Source organism: Lissotriton helveticus, chromosome 4_2 (genome assembly GCF_964261635.1).
Source record: "Lissotriton helveticus chromosome 4_2, aLisHel1.1, whole genome shotgun sequence".
NCBI lineage: Eukaryota > Metazoa > Chordata > Amphibia > Caudata > Salamandridae > Lissotriton > Lissotriton helveticus.
In genome coordinates this window covers 153,785,563-153,805,861 of record NC_136064.1, presented here as the reverse complement: position 1 = coordinate 153,805,861, position 20,299 = coordinate 153,785,563, and positions in this window count along the sequence as shown.

The window sequence follows — 20,299 nt, the reverse complement described above, 5'->3', positions numbered from 1 at the left end:
ATACATATGAACTCTCATATTACATCACTCAAGACATCCTTTATAACATCACTGATGACATCTCACTTTACATCTCGGATGACAGCAATGTCAATGAAGGAGCCGGGTTTTGCATTCTACACTTACTCTGGAACCCCTGGCAGATGGTTCTTTATCACCTGCTTGTAAGTGTGGAGGAGAGAGAAACTCATCTCATAATTATACTTACCAATGGTCATGGTGCTGAAGGAATATTGGGCCAGATGTACGACGGCCCAAATAATGCCTTGCAAATCGCGAGTCTTTTGCTTCTCACAATTTATGATGCGCTATTTTTGATGTTTAACAGTGTGAAACACACAGCGATTCCCAATGGGGTCGCAAATAGAGAGGTTCATGAATATTAATGAGCACTTCACAATTTGCGACCCCATTGGGAATGGCAGGCCCACCCAGGTATGGTTGCCTGCTGGGTTAAGCAGACCACCATGTCTAGGACTGCTTTTAAATAAAGCAGTTTATTCTTTTGAATGCAGCCCGTTTTCCTTAAAGGAAAATGGGATGCATTTAAAAAAGAAAATAATTATTTTTAAGGGCTGGTAGTGGTCCCTGTGACCACTGCCTACCCTTAAAAACTATTTTCCCATGCATTTACAAAGGGGAAGGGGTCCCCTGGAGACCCCTTCTTTCTCGCGACCCCATTACCACCCTCTTGAAGAGGGTGGTAATTTGTGAGTGTTTTGCAAATTCAATTGCGGTTGCAAAACATTTGTACATGGGGCTGCGCTTGCTATTAGGGAGGGAACGGCCCTTCCCAATAGTGACTCGCAAAATCCTATTTTGCAAGTCACAAAAAAGGGTTTGTACATTCACCATGCTGTTTTTGCATGCGCAAATGGGTTCACAAACTCGTTTGCGCATGCAAAAATGGTCGTACATCTGGCCTATAGACTCTTAATTCAAGTTTAGTATATTTATTAGGGGTGGGCGGAATATGTGGAGTTGCCCTACGCAAATTATCGCGAAATTGCTCTAAATATCCGTGAGCACGCAGAACCTTTCCGAAGACGTGGAGATTGCTTTTCCTACCCATTCACGATGTGTTTTTGCATGCTCGCGGAGAAATATTTCTCTAACTTGCCCATGCGGTCGCTAATGGGCACGGCCATCTTGCTCGCAATGCTTATTTCCTGTTCCGGGTAGAATGACGTGTTCGCTATCGCAAACTCTCACGGGATAGCTCAACCGGCTATCAACAATCCAACATCTCGTGGTGCATGCGAACGGATAGGAAAACTCATTGGCGAACGCAGGGATCTGGTAAGTTGCTAAGGCGAGCGCAAGAACGCATTTTTAAAGCGCGAACAAGAAAAAACTTCCGCTGCGGATCGCAGAAGTTTTGAAATCTACGGGATCTCGGCAGAACTGGGAAATGCCCAAACTTTGCAATTCCGCGAGCGGAACAGAATTTTGCGCCCAGGCCTAATATTTATTACAACTCCAAGAAAAGTTGAACATACAAACACCTCATTACGATAGTGTAAAGGTACCTAGGCCCTAATAGAAAACCAAATCTACAAATTAAATTTAGGTGTTGCAACATGCACATAATCACCAATTCAAGAATCAAGACACACATGATTATAGAGACCACAACAAGAGACTTCTTCATTGGCGGTTCATAAGTCAAAAGCATTGGTCAGTCCCTGCACTATTCTAATATGATATCCCTGCTTAGCATTTCCCAGGCAAGTTCCCTGAAAGGTGTCAGCACTGAATACTTCCTAGGAAGCGCACTGAGGTCAATTAGGTTGAGTAGCACACAGCTACAGAGCTCGTTCTAAGATGCTCTCTTCTCTTCAGGTAGGGCAGAAGTGAGATCAGACTCTGTCCCTATCCCCAATACAAAAGTCAATTACAACACCCCCAAACACATCACAAGAATGCTTCATCCAATTAAACACTTATTGATAGGTAACCTTTAGTGAGGTAATGGGACATCTAGTCTCTTGTTCGATGGCCTTGGCTCCCAGGCCTCATCCAGAAACAGTAGCGGCCCGTAGAGAGAGTTCTGCGGGGCGGGGCGTGAGAGGGGAAGGGTGGAGGTTAGTAAACTCTGGCTCACGACCGACCGGAGTTGTGTGAATAAATAAATAAACAAATCGAATTTCATTACACACGCTGTAACTCCAAATGCGTTTCAGCGCATGCAATTACATTTGTTTTGTTTATTTATTTCTTCACATTACTCCAGTCGCCCAAGAGCCGGAGTTTACTGCCCCACACCCTGCCCCTCCCCTGTCCTGCCTCACCATTCTGCGGAACTCCCTCCACGGGCCGCTACTGTCCATACACAAATTACATCCTCGTACTTTACCGGCTCCACTTGTTCAAAGGCATCCTCTCCTCCCTAAACCTCTTAACACAAAGACATTATTCATACTAACGAGAACAAATTCCTGCACCTGCATCGGAGACAAGAGAAGAGAAAATTCCACAGGCACATAAATTCTAATTAGCAGCCTTCAACCTGAGAGAGAACAGGGAGAACAGAGAGTTAGGCCTACCAAGTCTTCGGATAACATAAGAAGAGTGCACACATTTGAAATACACACATATATGAACTATTAATATACACACATTATAAGAGCCTTTATAGGTTCATTAGTCATGAATATACTTCACACATGTAGTTCACCTAAAATGGTACATTTACTACGTTATTTCTTTGATTGAACATTTCACTTGCACGATATTACAATTCATGTTAACACAACGGATTAGATGCAGATGCGGACTAAACATGATTATAAGCACCCCTACAAATAAAGAGAAAAGTTACGATCTATCAATTATAACAGCCAAGCTTCTTTTGTACATTTTGGGGCATATTACCAACAACTAGCGAAATTTTTTGCTAAATGCGCTTACCTTTTTTTTTTTTATCGTTGCCTATCGCTGGATATTTTAGCGGAGAAAACATGCTATTAGCAACATTTTTCTCCATAGCGCTAAAATATCCAGCGATAGCAAGAATATCGCTGAGAATATAGCGATATTCTCGCATTAGCGACGAAATGCCCTTAGCCATGTTATCCACCTCCCATTGGATAACATGGCTAAGAACTGGTCTGAGCAGGCGTTAGTTTTAGGCGATAGCGGAAATATTTCCATCGCTACGCCAGCCTTGTGACTAGGCGATAGCGACATTATTGACTGCTTTCAGTCGCTAACGCGTTGGGTACGCCCACTTTGCATGTCATTAGCGATAAATATCGCTGACATGCAAAGCGGGTCCCAAAACGCTTGCTATCGCCTTCAAGCTGTCGTTAACTGCTGTTAGCGACAGCTTGATAATAGGGCAATAGATTTTTCGCCGCTTAGCGGCCGTTTTAACCGGCAAAAAGTGCCTATCGCCCCCATTGATAATATGCCCCTTTGGTCTATAAATGGGCATAGCATTAGAGCTCTGAATGTAAGTGCAAAATAGCTCAGAAGAATAGGAAGCATCAGGGCAGGACTGGCCATAGCGGGCACCGGGCATTTCCCCAGTGGGCTACCAGGGTGGGGGTCAGTTTTGGGCCTCTGAGCGGCCATTTTTGTTACAGGGCCGGTTTTGCAGCATAGAAGCAATATCGGCCCTGTAACAACATTGGCCGAAACTGGCCCTGGCAAACAGCTAGGCCGCACACCCAACCCTCCGGAAGGGGCCTGCTGAGCATTTGCCAAGGCCGGTTTTGGTTTCCAGTCCGGCCCTGTGAGGCATCCTTAATGCCATCACAGAAACAAATCCCTTCAATGTAGAAAGCATGGGTTATGCACAACATTGACCCTATGCCATGCACTTCACGGGTAGCGCAGTTCACAGTAACAATCAACCACAGACACATGGGGAACCCTCATTGCATACAGTGTTTATCTGATCTGTATACAACTGTTCAGAGAAAGCAAGGTGTCTAAAAGTACTGTTCCAAAACGAACGCCATACTATGGACAGGTGTTATCTGTGTCAAACCCCTGGCAGTCACCAAACCTACATTGAGAAATTAAGTTTATATGAGTGGAGAAGTAGGTACCGTAAACAATATTCACTCTATGGGGAGAGCTTTCCCTGTACCAGACTGTTTGCTGGCAGTGAAACCCTCATGAGAAATACACTAGAGTATTAAAAAGTGTCTGCTAAGAACAGTGTGTACTCTATGCAACTCTTGGCCAAAAAGACACTATACACTTAAAATAAGCCATGCCTGAAGGTGGTAAAGATACTTCCAGCCTTCATACTGTGCTGAAAACCTGAGAGATGGCCATCTTTTAAAGCAAAAGTGGCACATGTGCACAGCCTAATACCCGATGGACAAAGTCTTATATTTTAAATATAATTTTTTTTTAATTTTGATACCCAGATGATTGTCTTAGAGCTCAAGGCTGCTTAAAAAACTTTTTCTGCAGTATCGAAAAGATGTGCATGGAACACAGTGAATACAAATCATCAACTGGCACCGACACACAGTCAAACATATTCAATAATGCTACACACCTACGAAGCATTAGGAGCACATATGTTTTGCAAACTCTTTCACTCATTAGCTGGATCCCGGATGTTCATAGTTAGGTAGAAAGTACTATGGTAGTTACCTTACGCTATTTAAACTATAAAACAAACTAGCACGCGCATTGGATGATGTCATCAGTGATGTCATAAATGATGTCATGGAACATGTCATGACTAATATGATATCTGAGGGCATAAGCAGCGCATGGCAGAGGCAGAGGCACAAGTCCGTCAAGAATTCTTTATTCTTTTTCTTGACCATCAAAGTTAGAAAACGTCCATAAAATACATCCAAATATATGACATCAATCAACATCCATCAGTCATAAATATGTTAAAAAACCTGAACATTCATAACATTTGCTACTGTGGACTTCATGGAATTTACAATTACTGCTGGTTAATAAATAGAGAGACATTTCCACAGGTCCGTAACATTGTCTATAAAGACTCAAAATGAATCATTGGCACATCCCGGAGTCTGAATTGTGTCAAATTCATCTATACCATGTCATATCATGAAATTGCACAGAGTATAGAAAGGTGTAATAGTTATTTTATGTATATATATATATATCTATATATATATATATATATATACCTATATATATAGATATAGATATCTATATATATATATATTCAATGAAAAAACCATAGGTTATAGACCATATATAGTTAGGAATTAGCATTTATAAAACCTTATTTTACTCACACAAAACCATTAAAATTCGCATATATAGTTAGTTGGACTAATTATATATTTCGCGCACCCGCAATCCACTGCTGATGACGTCACATATTACATCATTCATGACATGGTCAGTGACATCACTGATGACATCACTGATGACATCTCAAATGACATCACTGATGACATCACTGATAACAACATCCAGTGACTGTATGTTTCTGTAAAGTTTAAATATGTCTTACATATTCTATTCTATTCTATTCTTTATTTGGTAAAGCGCAAAACAGCTGCCCCAGCAATGAGGCGTCCCGGCGCTGAAGTCACAGACCTAACCTAGAGGCGCAGAGGGTGAGGGGAGTTACGGGAAAGGGAATAGGTGAGTTTTAGTAGCTTTTCGGAAGGCAGATAAGCTTTCTAGAGAGCGAATGTTAAGAGGTAGTTCGTTCCATAACTTGGCTCCCAGAACCCTAAAGGAGCGGCCGCCCATGTGGCAGAGTTTTGTGCGAGGAACGCATAAAAGATGTTGATTAGAAGATCGCAGATTGCGCGATGGGACATAAGGGGTGAGAAGGGGTCGCAGCAGTGTGGGACTGTCAAATTTAAGGATTTTAAAAGTCATGATAAGGGTTTTGAATTTAATTCTAGAGTCAACAGGTAGCCAATGTAGTTTGCGAATGGTAGCTCTGGCCGAGCATCTGCGTGGAAGGCCGACCAAGGCTCTCGCCGTGGAGTTTTGTACACGTTGCAGCCGTGCTATCTCTCCTTTGTTAGCACCTAAGAGGAGAACATTGGCGTAGTCTAGACGCGAGAGGATGGTTGCTTGTATGATAAGCTGGCGGACTTTGGCATCAAAAAAGCCCAGTATATGGTTGAGATTTCTCAGTAAGCCGATGCACGTGCCGGCGACTTTTTTGGTGTGGGTCTGATAGTTAAGTGAGGCATCCATCCACACTCCTAGATTTTTAACTAGGGATTTGGGAGGTGGTATGGTGCCTAAGGAAGACGGCCACCAGTGCTCATTCCAATGGCTGGTGTTCTTACCAAGGAGTAGCACTTCTGTTTTTCCAGCATTAAGCTGTAAACAGTTGTCCGTCAGCCATTGGGCTACTGCAGAGAGACCATTTTTGAATCTAGAAGCCGAGATGGACGGGCCTTCCGTTAGAGTAATGACCAACTGTGTGTCGTCGGCGTACGACACCAGTGTCAGACCCCACTCTTTAGCCACTGTTGCAAGAGGTTGCACATAAAGATTAAAAAGAGATGGGCTCAACGCAGAGCCCAGCGGAACTCCCTGTGCAATAGGATGAGATTTAGATAGAAAAGGGGGTGCTGAGACCCGGAAGGTTCTGTCTTTAAGGAAAGAATGGAACCACCTTAGATCCAGGCCGGATACTCCGAATGTCTCCAGACGATCAAGAAGGATGTCATGGGACACCGTGTCAAAGGCTGCGCTGAGATCAAGAAGAATCAGCGCAGCGCTTTGACCGGCATCTAGGACCGTCCGGAGGTACTCGGTAGTGGCCAGGAGAGCTGACTCCGTACTATGGCCAGGTCTGAACCCATTTTGAGATGGGTCAAGGATGTTGTTCTGGACCATATGTTGGGACAGAACGCTGTTAACATGGGCTTCAGCAAGTTTGGCAAGCCATGGAAGCAGCGAGATCGGTCGGAAATTTTCCGGTTTGGTAGGATCTAGGGAGGGTTTCTTGATGATAGGTGAAACCCATGCTTGCTTCCATGCAGATGGTACTGTGGCTGAAGAGAAGGAGAGATTAAGAACAGAGGCCAGGGAAGGTAGGAAGAAGTCTAGTGATTCCAGAAATTGAGCCGGACGCATGGGATCTGATGGGGAGCCAGTTTTAATTTTACGACACAGTTTGATGAGGTTGTCAGCGGATATTGCTGGAATGTTGGTCATAATGTTGGTCATAATTGTGCCATTGGGGTGGAGGTTAGTGCAATTAGCACGATTAGGGGAGTGCTGTGGGAAGGAGCTGTAGATCTTTTGAACTTTGGCGACGAAAAACGTGGCAAGCTCCTCACATTGTTGGGCAGTGGAGATATTGGGGGAAGGGGATTTGCAGCTCTGGAGTTCTTTGACAAGCTTAAAGATTTCTTTGGCGGGAGTGGCACTCGAGTTGATTTTTTCAGCGTAGAAGGTGGTTCGTGCTCCACGGATGGCTTTGTGGTACATTTTTTGTTTAGCTACATAGTTAATTTTGTCTTCGTTGTTATATTCTCTTCTCCATAGACGCTCAGCTCTTTTACAGTCTTTGCGCATGGCTTTAAGGATGTCATTATACCAAGGGTTAGTCGGTGTGCTACGTCCTTTCGTCCATTTCGCTGGGATAAGAGTATCCAGTCCTCCCGTGATCCAGCTATGGAATCTGTTGTAGACTGAGTCAATGTCTGAGTTATTCTCAAGCTGGAATTCCCCAAGAGTGGCCTGAAGATCACTAGTGGAAAGCTTATGCCATGGTCTCTTTAGCCGTTGGACTGGTGCGTTTTTATACGTAATTTTATTGATTAGGATAGTCAATTTAATGAGGTGATGATCAGTCCATCCCATTGGAAGAGGCACCTCAGTTATAGCCTCTTCGATGTTAGTGAATACTGGGTCTAGGGTGTGACCAGCTAGATGCGTAGGGGTGTGGATAAGGGAGTTGAGTTGCAGGGCGGAGAGGTCAGCAAGAAGATTCTTGATCGTGGGGTCATTAGGTAGATCAAAATGAAGATTGAGGTCACCTAATATGGTAAAATTCGCTGTTTTAGTCACTAACGAGTTAGCTGTCTCAAGAAGAGCTTCAATGAATTTTGAGGCAGGTCCTGGAGGACGATATATATAAAGACCTGACATAGTGAAGTTAGGGTTAATATTGATTTTGAAGTGAGCACATTCACAGTTGGAAAGTTCTTCTTTGGTGAATGTGCAAGTATAAGTTTTCTTGTAAATTACAGCAATGCCTCCACCTCTCCCATCTCTATTCAAGTTTTGCATATGGTATTCATCTGGAAGCGTAAGATTAGGTATGACAGAAATGTCATCCCGTAACCAGGTTTCACAGAGGAACAAGATGTCTGGGTTTTCATCCAGTAAGAGGGTGTTCACTTCGGAATAGTGCTTGGAGTTTGACCTAACATTGAGATGGAGGACCGTAATAGGGATAATTATAGGCGAGTTCTGGAGTTGTCGGATGCGATAGGGGGTAACAGTAGTAAAATGACAGCTATTACATTTGAGGCATGTTTGTCCAAGCGTACCTGTTAGGTGGGCACAGGGCCTTCCCAGGTTATATGCAAGTAGTTGTTCCCTGTCATAGTGATGGGGTGCTGATGTAGTCCGACCAGGGGGACTGGCGAGAGGCGATGACTTGGCGAGGACGGGCGAAGACGGGCTTGCCTTAGGCGCGCATTCGGCGCGCAAACGGCGCGCCCGCTGCGCCCGTCCGCTGCGCGTCCGGTGAATGCACATGTTTTATGGGAGCTAAGAGGGGCGGGGGGCGTGGCCTCGAAGTGGGCGTGGCCTCGCTGCACGCCGTCAATGGCGGCAGAGATTGAGTATTTACAGCCTCTGTGACAGCGCTAGCTCCGCTGCACAGAACGCTCGAGCTGAAGGTGCCAGCAAACAAAGTAGGTGCACTATTATTTAAAACAAATATTGAAGAATGAGTTGATGTAGAAGTGTCTGGATGAAGGATTTAGTAGGTGCATGACTGACTGTATAAGTGAGTGATTAAATGTGTCTCACTGAGTGCATGGGTTAGTGACTAAGTAGTGTGGCTCACTGGTTAGAGGCGGCAGACCCGAGAGCAGAGGATGGCCCGGGACCAGGGTTCGATTCCCGGCGCGGCAGGTTTCTGGACCAGGGTCAGCGGACTCGATAATTCTCTCGCCTCGGTGCCCACTCTGATCAGCGATCACACTCGGCAACTCTGGGCATTAGCTTGCCTCATCTTCACTAACGGCCCCACCAGACCGCCGGGGATGCCTGGTCTCACCCTGGAGATACCCATTAAGGGACCATCTCTCAGGGAAGCCAGGAAGGGTTTCGCAGCGGTCGAAGCGCCTTGGGACCCTACGGGTAAGTAGTGCGCTATATAAATGCCTATACATACATACATACATACTAAACTGTCTTAATTTGTGCATCCTTATGTCTGTTGTTCTGTAAACTGCTGCATGTGTTGATCAGTAGCTATATGAGTAACTATATGGGTTATTGATTGGTTGCCCAAGTATTTGTATGGGAGACTGAGTGTGTGTGTGGGTGGTTGGGAGGTGTATGACTCTGTGCATAGATGTTAGAGCAGTTGATTCACTAGATGTATCGGTTCAAAAGTGCATGTGGAAACAGCTGTATGGGCGGTTGACTGTGTGCATGAGTGTAAAACACAGTACATGTGTGAGTTGACATATATAAATAACTGTGCATAAGAGCCAGTGAATGTGTGAGTGGCTGTATGGATCATTCTGAAATTGTATCAGGGATTGTATAAGAGATTAATTTGTGTTAGTATCTGTTTAAATAAGTAAGGTGTGTATAACTGTATAGTTGAGGAAATGGAGGTGTGATTGATTCTCTGCATGACTGACTAGGTGTGTGAGTAACTCCATGGATGAGTGACAGTCTGTGAGTGTCTGTTTACACTGAGTGTATATAAGGTTATATTAGAGTCTGAAGAAGTTCATTTTATTATCACATGAATGATATCATCAGTGATGTGATCAGTCATGTCAAATGAGATGTCATCAGTGATGTCATCAGTGATGTTATTTGACATGTCATCAGTGATGTCATCAGTGATGTCATTTGAGATGTCATCAGTGATGTCACTGACCATGTCATGAATGATGTAATATGTGACGTCATCAGCAGTGGATTGCGGGTGCGCGAAATATATAATTAGTCCAACTAACTATATATGCGAATTTCAATGGTTTTGTGTGAGTAAAATAAGGTATTATAAATGCTAATTCCTAATTATATGCTCTATAACCTATGGTTTTTTCAGTGAATTTTCAAGGTTTTGTAAATGCTAATTCCTAACTATATATGGTCTATAACCTATGGTTTTTTCAGTGAAATTCATAGGTTTTTTAATAGCAAATATCTATATGTATGAAAGTAATAATTTTTATTAGAAATGTTAAAATGTGTAAATATTTTTTTTTTATTTGCCCCGGTACATGCCCCGGGGCGCTCCCGGGGCGCGTACCGGTGAACGTACGGGTGAGCGCCCCGGGGCGCGTACCGGGGAGCGTCCCATGAGCGCTTTTCCCGCGAACGAAAACAACATCATGACGTTTCGCGTTGTCGCGTGATGCGCCGCGTAAACGTGACGCATCGTGTAACCGCGTGATGCGTTTCTTCGGCGCGCTCCGTAAACGTACCCGGAAGCGCTCCGTGGCGCGACCCGGAGCGCGCAACGTAAGCGCTCCGGTGCGCGTAGCATAAGCGCGTCGGGACATGTGACCTGAAAATAACACTTTTCATTGGTTCTCAACTTTTTTTTTCTACAAATGATGAAAGCCCCCTCTATTTTCCTCATTCTTACTTTTTTCTTTGAGAAAGCAAGAGCTATTTGTGAGACATGGCTTCAGTAGTAGCTGCAGCTGGTGCACCCCCACCACCACCACCACCACCCAGAAAGGAAGGTCCACCACCCCAGATCCTTCCAGGAGTTGAAGAAGAGGAGGAAGAAGATGATGAGGACCAACAAACCAAAACATACTTGCCTGAAGAACCAAGACAAAGCCATGTCAAAGTTCATTATATATGGCAGTATTTTTCCATCCCCGCTGGGCAAAAAAAAGTGAATGCCCCGAAGGTGACATGCTTAATTTGCAACGAGGTCATGTCCAGGGGCAACCCAAATAAAAAATATTCATTTGGGAACTACACAATGATCCGCCACATGCAGAGGCATCCTAACAATCTGGCACAAGCTGAGGTACGGGATCTGGCTCAGAAAAAAAGAGACCATCAGGCCAGCACCTCCTCAGGTGAATCTTCAGTTGCAGCACCAGAAGGGCGCGAAACAGTACCAAATATAACAAAGGCCAGACCTCCTCTGTCTCCCTGGACAGGCCTAAACCTGATCTCCACAATGTGATTCATAATGTTAGGAAACAAAGGATGATGTAATTGAAAAACGTGCAATTTTTTTTGCTCATTTCACAATCACATCACTTGTGTTTCCTTTGCTTAGGTATCTCATTGCGCAGATGTAGTCTAGCATATCAAAGAGTACGCAGAAGGTGAGCACTGTATGCAACAATTTTGACACTTACAGAAGATTCAGATTCTCCATGCCCCCTACACAGTTAGGCTTGTTGAAGAGTACAGAGGAGATAATACATGTGCAGGTCTACCAATGAAGTGAGTCATGTCCACTGCACTCTTGAACAAAGGCCAGACCTCCTCTGTCTCCCTGGACAGGCCTAAACCTGATCTCCACAATGTGATTCATAATGTTAGGAAACAAAGGATGATATAATTGAAAAACGTGCAAATATTTATGCTCAATTCACAATCACATCACCTGTGTTTCCTCAGCTTAGGTATCTCATTGTGCAGTTGTAGTCTAGCATATCCAAGAGTACGCAGAAGATGAGGACTGTATGCAACAGACCAATGTACAATACTCACAATAAGCATCTTTTTTTAAAAAAAACGATTTTCTGCTCATAATTTGAAAACACAACACAGCTCCTATGTAGAAGCACACCCTGTCAGTACTTAAATTTGCCAAGCACACATGGGTGCGTATTTACAAGGACCTTGCACCACGGGGAAATGACTTAATTTAAAATGGGGAAAATAACATCAAAGTGACTCAAAGGCCTTGTAAATATGCCCCAAGCAGCCTATGAAACTCTAGCAGTACATATCAAGAAACCTAATTGACTTCAAGAAGTGTACACGGCCATCATAAATCTGCCCCTAACATTTTAAATGATTGGTTCAGGATGCTGATAAGGTGAGGCCTATCCAGGTGTTTGTTTGACGTGAGGCCTACTCAGGGTTACAGATGAAATTTAGGCTTGTTGAAGAGTACAGAGGAGATAATACATGTTCATGCCTACCAATGAAGTGACTCATGTCCACTGCACCCTTTAACAAAGGCCAGACCTCCTCTGTCTCCCTGGACAGGCCTAAACCTGATCTGCACAATGTGATTCGTAATGTTAGGAAACACAGGTGATGTAATTGAAAAACGTGCAATTTTTTTTGCTCATTTCACAATCACATCACTTGTGTTTCCTTTGCTTAGGTATCTCATTGTGCAGATGTAGTCTAGCATATCAAAGAGTACGCAGAAGGTGAGCACTGTATGCAACAATTTTTACACTTACAGAAGATTCAGCTTCTCCATGCCCCCTACACAGTCCTAAATGTATACAGTTTAAAGTGACGGTATCTCGTTGCAGATGAAGTGAGGCCTATCTTGCAACATGGTGCATCTTTTGCACCACTGCTGCGTCACAAAAGTGACGCAACAGCGGCGCAAAAGAGGCGCACGGCCATCTTAAATTTGCCCCTAACATTTTAAATGATTGATTCAAGATGACGATAAGGTGTGGCCTATCCAGAGGTTTGTTTGAGGTGAGGCCTACTCAGGGTTGCAGATGAAATTTAGGCTTGTTGAAGAGTACAGAGGAGATAATACATGTGCATGCCTACCAATGAAGTGACTCATATCCACTGCACTCTTGAACAAAGGCCAGACCTCCTCTGTCTCCCTGGACAGGCCTAAACCTGATCTGCACAATGTGATTCGTAATGTTAGAAAACACAGGTGATGTAATTGAAAAACGTGCAAATATTTATGCTCAATTCACAATCACATCACCTGTGTTTCCTCAGCTTAGGTATCTCATTGTGCAGATGTAGTCTAGCATATCCAAGAGTACGCAGGAGATGAGGACTGTATGCAACAGAGCAATGTACATTACTCACAATAAAGCATTTATTTTTTTTAAAAAACAATTTTCTGGTCATAATTTGAAAACACAACACAGCTCCTATGTAGAAGCACACCCTGTCAGTACTTAAATTTGCCAAGCACACATGGGGGCGTATTTACAAGGACCTTGCACCACGGGGAAATAACTTAAATTAAAATGGGGAAAATAACATCAAAGTGACTCAAAGGCCTTGTAAATATGCCCCAAGCAGCCTATGAAACTCTAGCAGTACATATCAAGAAACCTGATTGACTTCAAGAAACGTTTTTAAACACATGAAGTAACATTTCGGACAGTCAAATGTTAGACGTTCTATTAAATTTTGAAAAACAATCACAAAAATAAAAAAAACAACAAAAAAAACAACAAAACGAACAATCAATAAACATAAATATTTGAAAAGTCTATCATTCTTTTTTCCTCATAGTACGCTCCCCGGACCGCTTCCCGGTGCGCGTCCTGGGCGCTCCCCACGCAAAAAAAACGAAAAGAAAAATAATTTTTTTTTGCCCCGCGGGGCCCTTTTAAAGCCTCCACATCAAACCTAGGGGGTCAGGGAGGATCTACTATGCCCCCTTATGGTCATTTCCCCCTTTGTTTTGGCCTCCTCTTGTCTCTCGATCCTACCGAGAGACAACATGGCGGCCGCTCCGGACTGTTTAGAATGTTGACAGACACCGGAGAGCCAATCAGCTTCGCTTCGGCAAGTTCTGTTACGCGTCAAGTACGCGAACCGGGGCGCTAACCGGGGCGCGCTTAATCAATCAATCAATCAAGGCATTTATAGAGCGCACTACTCACCCAGAGGGTCTCAAGACGCTTGGGGGGGGGGGGGGGTGCCGCTACTGCTCGAACAGCCAGGTCTTGAGCTTCTTCCTGAAGGAGAGGTGGTCTTGGGTCAGGCGAAGGTCGGTAGGGAGGGTGTTCCAGGTCTTGGCGGCCAGGTAGGAGAAGGACCTACCTCCTGTTGTCGCTCTTCGGATGCGGGGGACGGCGGCGAGGGCGTGATTGGTCGATCGGAGGTGGCGTTTGGGAGCGTAGAAGTTGAGGCGGTTGTTGAGGTAGCCCGGGCCTTGGTCGTGTAGGGCTTTGTGTGCGTGGGTGAGGAGACGGAAGGTGATTCTCTTGTTGACGGGGAGACAGTGCAGGTCTCTTAGATATCCGGAGATGTGCCTGCGTTTGGGGACGTCGAGGATGAGTCTGGCTGAGGCGTTCTGGATTCGCTGGAGTCTCTTCTGGAGCTTGGCGGTGGTTCCGGCGTAGAGGGCGTTGCCGTAGTCCAGTCGACTGGTGACGAGGGCCTGGGTGACCGTCTTCCTGGTCTCGGTGGGGATCCACCGGAAGATCTTCCGTAGCATGCGCAGGTTGTTGAAACAGGACAAGGAGACGGCGTTGACTTGTCTGGTCATGGAGAGGGAGGAGTCCAGGATGAAGCCCAGGTTGCGTGCGTGGTCTGTCGGTTTGGGTGCGGCGCCCAGGGCGGGGGGCCACCAGGAGTCGTCCCAGGCAGAGGGCGAGGAGCCCAGGATGAGGACTTCCGTCTTGTCTGAGTTCAGTTTCAGGCGGCTGGTCGTCATCCACTCGGCTACGTCTTTCATCCCTTCATGGAGGTTGGTTCTGGCGGCGGTGGTGTCGTTGGACAGGGAGAGGATCAGCTGGGTGTCGTCGGCGTAGGAGATGATGTTGAGGTTGTGTTGGCGTGCGATGGCCGCAAGGGGGCTCATGTAGACGTTGAAGAGGGTGGGGCTGAGCGAGGAGCCATGAGGAACGCCGCAGATGACTTTCGTGGCTGCAGATCTGAACGGTGGAAGGCGGACTCTCTGTGTCCTTCCAGCGAGGAAGGAGATGATCCACTCCAGTGCCTTCTCCTGGATTCTGATGTTGCTGAGGCGCTGCACTAGGGTGCGGTGGCAGACAGTGTCGAACGCCGCGGAGAGGTCTAGGAGGATGAGGGCCGCTGTTTCTCCGTTGTCCAGCAGGGCTCGGATGTCATCGGTGGCCGCGATGAGGGCGGTCTCGGTGCTGTGGTTGGCTCGGAAGCCAGACTGTGAGGGGTCGAGGGATCCATTCATCTCGAGGAAGGCGGCAAGCTGCTTGTTGACGGTCTTCTCGATGACCTTGGCTGGAAACGGGAGGAGCGAGATGGGGCGGTAATTCTTGAGTTCGGTGGGGTCCGCTGTTGGTTTCTTTAGCAGAGCGCTGAGTTCAGCGTGCTTCCAGCTCTCCGGGAAGGTGGCGGTGTCGAAGGAGGTGTTGATGATGTCCCGCAGGTGGGGTGCGATGACAGCGTCGGCCTTGTTGAAGACGTGGTGGGGGCAGGGGTCGGTCGGAGATCCGGAGTGGATAGAGTTCATCGTGCGGATGGTGTCTTCTGTGTTGATCCGGGTCCAGGCGCTGAGGGTGGTGGTGGGGGGCGTTGGTGCGGTCGTGGGGAGCGTTGTTTGTGGGCTGAAGCTGTTGTGTATGTCAGCGATCTTGTTGTGGAAGTAAGAGGCGAGAGAGTTGCAGAGGTCTTGCGACGGGGTGATGTCGTTGTTTCCGGCGTTGGGGTTGGAGAGCTCTTTCACGATGTTGAAGAGTTCTTTGCAGTTGTGTGCGTTGTTGTCCAGCCGGTCCTTGAATGCTGTTTTCTTGGTGGCGTGGATCAGTTGATGGTGCTTCCGGGTGACGAGCTTGAGGGTGGTCATGTTGTCCGGTGTTGGCTCCCTTCTCCAGGCTTTCTCGAGGGCTCGGCAGTTCCTCTTGGAGCTCTTGAGTTCGTCGGTGAACCATGGGGCCTTCTTGCTGCCGGGTCTGCTAGGCGGGGTCCTTAGTGGGGCGAGGTCGTCTGCGCAGTTGCTGATCCACTTCGTGAGGTTGTCGGCGGCCTGGCTGGGGTTTGCTGAGCTGGCGGGAGGGTGCTGGCTCAGGGAAGCGGCGAGCTGGTCTGCTGTGATCTTGTTCCAGTTTCTTCGAGCAACCTGTTGCTGGTGGTGGTGGATCGTGGATCTTCTGAAGCTGAAGTGGACGCAGCTGTGGTCCGTCCAGTGGAGTCCGGTGGCGTGGCTGAAGACGATGTCCTTGCTGGATGAAAAGACAGCGTCGAGTGTGTGTCTGGCGAGGTGGGTGGGGGTGGTCACCAGCTGCTTGAGTCTGAGGTTGGTGAGGTTGTCAAGCAGGGTGGTGGTGTTGCGGTCGCTGTTGTTCTCCAGGTGGAAGTTGAGGTCCCCGAGGAGGATGTAGTCGGCAGAGGGCAGGGCGTGCGGGCTGATGAAATCGGCGATGTCTTCGCTGAATTGAGTGCGTGGTCCCGGGGGTCGGTAGATCAGGGTGCCTCTGAGGGTGGTCTTGGGGTCGGTGTGTATCTGGAAGTGCAGGTGTTTGGCGGTTGTCAGGGAGTCGTCGGTGTTGGTCGTGATGCGGATGGTGTTTCTGTGGATGATGGCGATGCCTCCTCCCGTTCCTTTGACGCGGTCTCTTCGGGTGATCTTGTAGCCCTCTGGGATGGCGATGTCGGGCGCTGAGGAGTCGTTCATCCAGGTTTCCGTGAGGAAGGCGACGTCAGGAGCTGTGGTGTCGAGGAGGTTCCAGAGTTCGATGGTGTGTCTGTGGACGGAGCGGGTGTTGAGCAGGATGCACTTGAGGTGGTTGCTGCTGGTGTTCGGCTTGGCGGGTGCTGGGCAGGTCCGGATGCAGGTGCAGGTGAACTTGCAGGCGTGGCAGCTGAAGGGTCCGTGGGTTCGTTTCGGGGTGGCTCAGTGGTATCCCGGGATTCGGCCGGTGTTGAGTGCGTTGAGGGTGGCGGCGTCGTACGTCCGGCGGGTGGGCTGGGGTCTGCGGGGGCCAGGGGTCCTGGCCCTGGGCGCGGTCCAGGCGTGGACGGGCGCAGACGGGCTTACCTTTGGCGCGCCTTCGGCGCACAATCGGCGCTCCCGCTTCCCATATATGGCGAAGTGCGAGGGAGGGCGGAGCAGCTGGGAGGCGGGAGCGGGGAGGGCACAGAAAGAAAGGGGGCGTGGTTAGGCAACGGAGGCGGGAAGCGGGGAGCGGGGCGGGAGGACACCGGGGTTACAGGGGGACAGACAATGAAAATAAACAAACAATGCAAACAAATACAGTAAAGTCAGAGCAAAGGGGCGCACAACAGGAAAAAAGAAAAGAAAATGGGGCACAGGATCCTAAAGGGCAACAACAGCGGACACAGCCCTGGAGGTCCTGACCGCAGGAGACCACGCCGCTCGGTGGCAGGGGGCGTGGTCAGACGGCGGCGGTAGGGTCAGCGAGGCAGGCGGGTGGCGGGAGGCACACGCAGCAGCTGGTGGCCGTGCGGCGCGGGGGTGTCCTAAGTTAGGTCACACTCACCTGCGTCGCACGGTCACCATATATGGCCAAGTGCGAGGGAGGGCGGAGCAGCTGGGAGGCGGGAGCGGGGAGGGCACAGAAAGAAAGGGGGCGTGATTAGGCAACGGAGGCGGGAAGCGGGGAGCGGGGCGGGAGGACACCGGGGTTACAGGGGGACAGGCAATGAAAATAAACAAACAATGCAAACAAATACAGTAAAGTCAGAGCAAAGGGGCGCACAACAGGAAAAAAGAAAAGAAAACGGGGCACAGGATCCTAAAGAGCAACAACAGCGGACACAGCCCTGGAGGTCCTGACCGCAGGAGACCACGCTGCTCGGTGGCAGGGGGCGTGGTCAGACGGCGGCAGTAGGGTCAGCGAGGCAGGCGGGTGGCGGGAGGCACACGCAGCAGCTGGTGGTCGTGCGGCGCGGGGGTGTCCTAAGTTAGGTTACAGATATATATATTTTTTTGAACGTTAATTTCTCAAAATCCACTGGAGCACATATATTGAGACCTAGCAAAGGCACATCGGGCAAACAATATCTACAATTTTGCCAAGTTTCATGTAAATCCATTCAGCCGTTCAAGCTAAAAGTGAGTCCAACCGCCCTATGGAAAATTGCATGGTAAAAACGTGTTTTGGGACCCCCCCTTTATTCTCGGCCCCCCCTTGACGAAACCCCCCCAAAATGTCAGGGGCTGCTCAGGAACAAAATGTTCCATTTTTATGAAAATTTCAGCCAATTCCGTCCTCAAACGCCAAAGTTATTCGACATCGAATTTTCAAAAATCCCATGGAGAAAAAATCCTAACTATATATACCTACTGGCGACCGCCAGTAGGTAATATATATATATATATATATATAAATATATATATATATATATGTACGTATCTCCCTACTATACAATAGCACTTATAGCTACAATCCTCATTAATAATTGGAGGTACATAAATATAAAGAAAATACACAATGCTAAGGTACTTGAAGTTGTCTTAATAAAAGAGTCATACTCTAAACATACTATAGATTCAGATGGTTTCAAAATCTTCTCTTGTTTTACCCAGAAATAAAACAAGAACAGACTCCCAGAAAATACATCATGGCCAGTTGCTTCAGTCCTCAATAGTTGCTTTGCTTCTCTGCAATGAAGAACCCCCATGGTCAACAAGTTCGACCGCAGCCATCATATGCGCACGCCACGATATCCAGGGCACACGGACATGATATGGTCAGGGGTCTCAGGGTTAAAGCCACATGCTGGGCATGAATCAGTAGCTGAATGATCCAAGGAGCACTCAGCATTATTCTAAATCTTATAGACACTGGCTTAGCCATCTGTGATACTCTACTATCCATGGTTGGGGTAGATTTAAATCCCAAAAACCTCTCAGTCAATTGACCCAGGGAGCCCCTGGAAATTTGCTCTTCAAGCACAAAAGACCAGAAGGTCGATTTTAAAACCAGCTTGTCGCCTTGGAGATCAGTTCAGGAGAGTCCACAGTTTGAGCAACCCAGGTTTCGCAAATAAATCTTAGCCAGGGAGCATCTAAAACAGGATCCAATTCCTCTCCAACTCTCTGTATTCAGCTAGATCAAGGGCCATTCAAATTCAAATCCAAAATGATGATGGTTTTACTTGGGCCAGGGCTGACACTCCTTTCATCCCAATATCAGAATAAAGTGGTGCAAGGAGCGCGCTCCCAGGAACAGATAGCGGCGATCTAACAAAACAGTTCTCCACAACAGTGCGCTTCTTGGTGTCCGTGTAGCCCCAGACTCCTGCAACGTACCAAGCAGTACTTTGGGCCTTTGCAAGGTAAGCTTCCCAGGCAAGAGACATAGAATGTGAGTATGTGTTATTTTGAAAGCGGGGATTAGATTATTTAGAGGGTTCCCTTACTTATGTGGTTGCCCCTCTTAAATTTATCAGACAGGGTCAGCACCAGATAATCAAAGGTAAAAACCTGTTACAGAGCAGCTCTTATTAATACTCTTACCAAAAGTAATAAACTTTGTTTTAATCTGCTAAATAAATTCCAGGCCCCTGTCGCTGTATAACTCCAGTAATTTATTTAGCAGATTTTGTGACCCTATTGGGGTTTTAGAAATTAATGGAGAATCAGCTGCAAAGAAGAGTATAGATCTTTTGGCCCCGTTCATGATAAGAATCATTAGCACACTTTCCTAATTCCTTGGTCTCATCAGTAACACTTAAGGAGAACATGGTGGATTCCAAAAACGTACCCCTGTCCAACCCCTCTTGCAACAGGGATGCGTTTTGTCAGCTACTTGCTGTCACCCCACCTAACCTGCACATAATTATTTTCATGCAATCTAGCTAATAGTACATTTATGCAAGTGGGATTTCCTAAACTCTCCAAAGGTTCTCCCAAAGGGAAATAACATTTCAATGCAGTTGTTACATCACACTACATTTACAACGCAGTCATTACATTGCAACATCCTTTACAATGCATGTCATTACAACGCAGCCATTACATTGCATGTCACTACAAACCATGACGCTACAACGCATGTCACTACAATGCAGGCATTACATTGTAATTTGTTACAACGCATACCATTACAACGCATAGTACCCCTGCACTATCCAACACTTATCCTACAGTTGCATCCGTGGAGTTAGAAGAGTAATTTTTACCCCTACACTATCAAACACTTACCCTACTGTTGCACCCCCTGAAGTTGGAGTAGTAATTTTTACCCCTACACTGTCCAACACTTACCTTAAATGCAATGTAATCGTATGCGTTGTAAAGGTA